Raw genomic sequence first — 6,032 nt, 5'->3', positions numbered from 1 at the left:
TGTAGAAGAATGTAATTCGAGTGTCGAACATACCTTCAAGATTTTCTGGCTACAGTTTAATATTAAGAGAATGATTGATGTTATTAGAGACATACAAACCGACATCACTCCAAAGTCTGTGACTGGTGTATGGAGGAAATTGTGTGCAGACGCTGTGCCAGTGCTAGAAGATGAAGACATCAGTGGTATCACCACCGCAACGAGAGAGATTGCGGATGTTGCAATTTTATGTTGGATCCACTGATGTCGATGAAGAGAATACGTGACTTCCTCATTCCGAGGATCTGACTAACGAACATTTGATAACTTTCATTGATGACAGTAATAAACGAGAAACAGAAAACCAGGTATGAAACGTCCTGGCAGATTAAAACTGTCTGCCGGACCGAGACTCGAACTCGGGACCTTTGCCTTTCGCGGGCAAGTGCTCTACCAACTGAGCTACCCAAGCATGACGCATGCCCCCTCCTCACAGCTCTACTTCTGCCAGTACCTCGTCTCCTACCTTCCAAACTTAACAGAAGCTCTCCTGCGAACCTTGCAGAACTAACACTCCTGAAAGAAAGGATATTGCGGAGACATGGCTTAGCCACAGCCTGGGGGATGTTTCCAGAATGAGATTTTCACTCTGCAGCGGAGTGTGCGCTGATACGAAACTTCTTGGCGGATTAAAACTCGAACTCGCGAACTTTGCCTTTCGCGGGCAAGTTCTCTACCAACTGAGGTACCCAAGGATGACTCACGTCCCGTTCAAATGGTTCAAATGGATCTGAGCACTATGGGACTTAACTACTGAGGTCATCAGTCCCCTAGAACTTAGAACTACTTAAACCTAACTAACCTAAGGACATCACACACATCCATGCCCAAGGCAGGATTCGAACCTGCGACCGTAGCGGTCGCGCGGTTCCAGACTGTAGCGCCTAGAACCGCTCGGCCACTTCGGCCGGCCTCACGCCCCGTCCTCACAGCATCACTTCTGCCAGTAGAGCACTTGTCCGCGAAAGGCAAAGGTCCCGAGTTCGAGTCTCGGTCCGGCACACAGTTTTAATCTGTCAGGAAGTTTCATATCAGCGCACACTCCGCTGCAGAGTGAAAATCTCATTCTGTAAACATCCCCCAGGCTGTGGCTAAGCCATGTCTCCGCAATATCCTTTCTTTCAGGAGTGCTACCTCTGCAAGGTCCGCAGGAGAGCTTATGTAAAGTTTGGAATGTAGGAGACGAGGTACTGGCAGAAGTGAAGCTGTGAGGACGGGGCGTGAGTGATGCTTGGGTAGCTCAGTTGGTAGAGCACTTGCCCGCGAAAGGCAAAGGTCCCGAGTTCGAGTCTCGGTCCGGCACACAGTTTTGATCTGCCAGGACGTTTCATATCAGCGCACACTCCGCTGCAGAGTAAGAATCTCATTTTAGAAAACGAGCTAGTTCAGCCTGTTAAAAAGCTGACAACGAAAAATGTGGTAGAATCCTTCAGAAGGATGGACGTTGCAGTGAAAATTTTTAAGGAACGCGATCTTGAAGAAGTAAGGAGTCGAATAGGAAGAGACAGGTCGAGTACTTCGTTAAACGTACATAGAGTTGTATAATGAATTGGTAAAGAAGACTTACGTAGCTGACAATTAAAGACTTATTTGCGAAACAGTGTGGCACTTGAAATGAACGACAAGAGCCTAGCGAGAATGTTTCAACTACAAAGGATTTGAAGTAAGGAAACCCGTCAAGGAAACAAAACTTACTGGACTGTAAGACCGTAAAATCTTCCATATAGATAATCCAAAGGCTATTTAGGATGCAAACCCAATGTCTGAGCTCTGTTCAAAAACTTTCAGAACATTCGTAATTTAGTGCCAGTGGTGTCAAGGAGCGAAATGCGGTTGGCATCCCTGCTCACTCCTGTGTTCACTACCGGATGTTTCGTTGTTGTATATCAGTTATTGTTCAGTGCTGTATTGAGCAAAAAGTTGTGTCGCACAGTTTGCGAATTTCTAGATGGAAGAGTAATAGGAGCAACGCATCTGCATTAAATTGTGCGTGAAACTCGATAAAACCTGTACAGAGACATGCCAAATGATGCAGAAAGCCTACGGTGATGGGTGCTTAAGCTGTAACTGATGTTACGAATGGCCGGACGGAAGTTAAAGATGATCCTCGTTCATGACGCCTTTCGATGTCTACCAACGATGCTTATGTTAGGAAGGTCAGCGCAATTGTGCGTGCTGGTCGAAGACAGACTCTCCGAGAGATTGCTGAAGAATGTAACGTTTCAGTTGGATCATATCGTGAAATCCTGACACAGCATCTTGGAATTCATCGTGTTGTCGCACGTTCGTCCAATGGCTCATGAGTCAAGACCAGAAAGACCTTCGCCTCGCAATCTGTAAAGAGCTTTTGGGTCGTACAAATGAGAACGAGATGTTTCTTATGAGAATCATAACTGGTAATCAGACGTGGGTCTACGAATATGACATTGAGACCAAGGTTCGATCTTCAGAAAGGGTGGTGAAAGATTCTCCAAGACCAAGAAAAGCTTGTCAGGTCAGGTCAAATGTCAAAGCCATGCTGATTGTTTGCTTCGAAGATTTAGTTCATGATGAATTCGCGCTACAGGGACAAACTGTTAATCGATGGTACTATCGGGATGTGGTGCGACGCCTGTGGGAAAAATGTTTCTTTGCGAAGTCATCCTCCGCAGCAAACATAGAAATACTTGTTTTGTAAATAAAACCGCCTTTCCCTGCTGTAACTTATTTTATTTATCCCAGTCGCAATTCGCCTTTTTCTTGTTCTAAGGCATCATCAGTGGGATCTACAACGATACAGTTTCGTTATAGACCCCACTGATGATGCCTTAGAACAAGATAAAGGCGAAACGCGACTGGGATAAATAAAATAAGTTACAGCAGGGAAAGGCGGTTTTATTTACAAAACAAGTGTATGTAGAGAAGCATTTGGAAGGTGTACAGTACGGATAGGAAAAAAATTTTAACAGTGGTTGTAATCTGATGGTCGAGTTTGACGGTCAACAATGCAGGTAATGTACGTGTCGCGCTGGCCTATGCGTGTTCAGTGGGGACTGGCCATCAGTTCAGGTTGTTTACGAGTGCACACTTCATATTTGCGTTCAGAGGCCGAGGTCGCCTTCCAATGAAAGACCCAACAGAGTTTCAAAGAGAGTAGATTGTGGGGGCCCGATCAGCTGGAGCTTCAGTGACCAAGACAGCCAACTTATTGAATATTTCAAGAGCAACTGTTTCAACAGTCATGACAACCTTCGCAAAACACGGAGAGACATCATCGTGTAAACGTAATAGTGGGTTAAAATCAAAACTAAATGACAGTGATCGTCGTATGCTAACACGAATTGTGGCAAAACATCTCAAAACTACGGCAGCTATGGTGACTGCAGAGCTCAATAGCCATCTTCGAGACCCCGTATCTATCGACACTGTCCGCCGAGAACTCCGTAAAGCGGATATTCATGGACGACCTGCAGTACCCAAACCATTAGTGGCGACAACTAACGCAAAGAAACGTAAAACATGGTGTCAGGAGCATTAATCCTAGACGGCTTATCAGTGGAAACACGTCATATGGTCCGACGGGTTGACGTTTTCGTTATTTCCAACACCGGGACTGCTTACGTCTGGAGAACGCCAAAAGAAGCCTACAATCCTGATTGCTTGATTCCAACGGTTAAGCATGGAGGTGGAAGTCTGATTGTGTGGGCAGCCATATGCTGTTATTCTGCTGGTCCCATCATTACCCGCAAAAGGCCGTGTTACAGCCAACGATTATGTGAACACTTTAGGTGATTAGTTGCACCCCAGGAATCAAATCTTGTTCCCTAACGATGATGCCAGATTTCAGGACGATAATGCACCCATTCACACCGCCAGGATAGTACAATCGTGGTATGAGGAGCATGCAACTGAACTGCAGCGTCTTCCCATGCCAGCACAATCCCTGGACTTGAACATTTTCGAACACTTGCGGGCAGTATTGGAGTGCAGACTCTGGAGCAGATTTCCGACACCCACGTCACTACAGGAATTAGAAGAGGTTCTGATCGAGGAGTGGCATAACATTCCACTGGAGACTATACAATCATTATGTGCCGGTATCCCAAGAAGAATCGCAGCTGTGTTACAGGCAAATGGGGGTCCCACCCCTTATTAATAAACCATCCCCAAGTAAGTATAGGTGCTCCCATTATTTTGCCTATCCCCTGTAGCTAACTGTTGAAAATAACGCAGTTGATTTTCCGATTGTGTTTCATTTCGTGACCGATCGTTCCTTACTTTACGAAAACCCGTCGTAGATGTTTTGAAGTGTTTGGACGAAACATTCTTCTAGTTCTAAGGAGAGTGGAGAATTTACCACGTAACGTACATCGAAAACACCCTATATTAATTTTGCATTTTTCATTAACAAACTATTGTCATTGCTTATTCCTGTATTGCCGCGCGGGATTAGCCAAGCGGTCTAAGGCGCTTCAGTCATGGACTGTGCGGCTGGTTCTCTCTCGGGCATGGGTGTGTGTGTTTGTCCTTAGGATACTTTAGGTTAAGTAGTGTGTAAGCTTAGGGACTGATGACCTTAGCAGTTAAGTCCCATAAAATTTCACGCACATTTCAACATTTTTGAACATTCCTGTATTATTTCGATATATTTAGATCTTGTCGTACAAGGGATTGTGCGTCATAATCTCAGTTTCACTGTTCAGGTGGAAAACTGCACAGCAGACAGCCCTCATGACACACGCAGTTTTGGAGCTGACATGTGTGCGAGAACGACCACTTGCAGCAGGCGAGACGCAGTGCAGGAATAAAACGCCAGGAGTGCTGCAGTCGACTCACTTGACACGACTGGTCGACTCAGCTAAGACAGCAGCTCGTGTAAAAGCGTCTGGCAGCTTCTCTGTCATCTGATCCCAGAAATGCGCTGCCGACTATATCTCGTGAATGTCACAACAAAAGAATCTCGAATTGCCCTCGTGGCGGGCAGACACAAAGAGGTGGGACCGCACTACCGATGGGTTCCCTCGGTCACGTAGCCGTCCAGACGTTCGCTGAGTGTTTCTCCCACGCGGACAGCCTGACCGCCTTTTGTGCACCTCTGCCCATTGTCGGCGCGGCGTCTTGTTTCCTCTTCTCCGCACCTCTTCCGGCCCTCTCTTCCCACAGTGGGTCTCGTCCGAAGTTTCCACTCCACGGCTCTGTTCTCTGCTTAAAAGAGATTTATCGTCGCTGCCGTCAGATAACGTGGCTTCTTTCTCCACTGCCGCGCGATTCCATTCTGTCGGTGAATGAGTGCATGGGTTAACATCGATCCGTCCCGCTGCATCCTCAGCGCACAATGCTGCACCGACGTATCTGGGGCGCCAGCAAGTCTCATCCCGTTTTGTTGTTGTTGTGTTCAGTCTAAAGACTTACCTGATGCAGCCCTCTGCTCTAGTGTATCGTGTGCAAGCATCTTCATCCTTGCATAAGTACTGCAAACTGTAGCCATTTGAATGTGGTCTCTGTTGTCAAGCACTGGCTTCGCTCTACAATTTCGACGCTGCGCACTTCTCTCCATTACTAAACTAATTATTGTTTGATTCTTCAGAATGTGTCCTACCAAACTAATACTTCGTTTATTCGGTTACTGCCGTAGGTTTTGTTTTTTGATCAGATTCTGTACCTCTTCGTTAATTGTCCAATCTAGGCATCTGTGTTGTTGTTGTGGTCTTCAGTCTTGAGACTGGTTTGATGCAGCTCTCCATGCTGCTCTATCCTGTGCAAGCTTCTTCATCTCCCAGTACCTACTGCAGCATACATCCTTCTGAATCTGCTTAGTGTAGTCATCTCTTGGTCTCCCTCTACGATTTTTACCCTCCACGCTGCCCTCCAATACTAAATTGCTGATCCCTCGATGTCTCAGAACATGTCCTACCAACCGATCCCTTCTTGTAGTCAATTTGTGCCACAAGCTCCTCTTCTCCCCAATTCTGTTCAATACCTCCTCATTAGTTATGTGATCTACCCATCTAATC

General features: G+C 46.3%; 1 non-coding gene across 1 annotated transcript; it reads right to left on the bottom strand.

The window, feature by feature from the left end:
* Window positions 1-377: 377 nt before the first annotated feature.
* On the bottom strand, window positions 378-452 carry Trnas-cga. The gene has a single exon. It is a non-coding gene; the product is annotated as a tRNA-Ser (tRNA).
* Between the last annotated feature and the right edge of the window lie 5,580 nt (window positions 453-6,032).

This window comes from Schistocerca americana, chromosome 6, assembly GCF_021461395.2.
Source record: "Schistocerca americana isolate TAMUIC-IGC-003095 chromosome 6, iqSchAmer2.1, whole genome shotgun sequence".
NCBI classification, from domain to species: Eukaryota; Metazoa; Arthropoda; class Insecta; order Orthoptera; family Acrididae; genus Schistocerca; species Schistocerca americana.
Note: the sequence above shows the minus strand (reverse complement) of the source record. Positions and strands in the feature narration are given on the sequence as shown.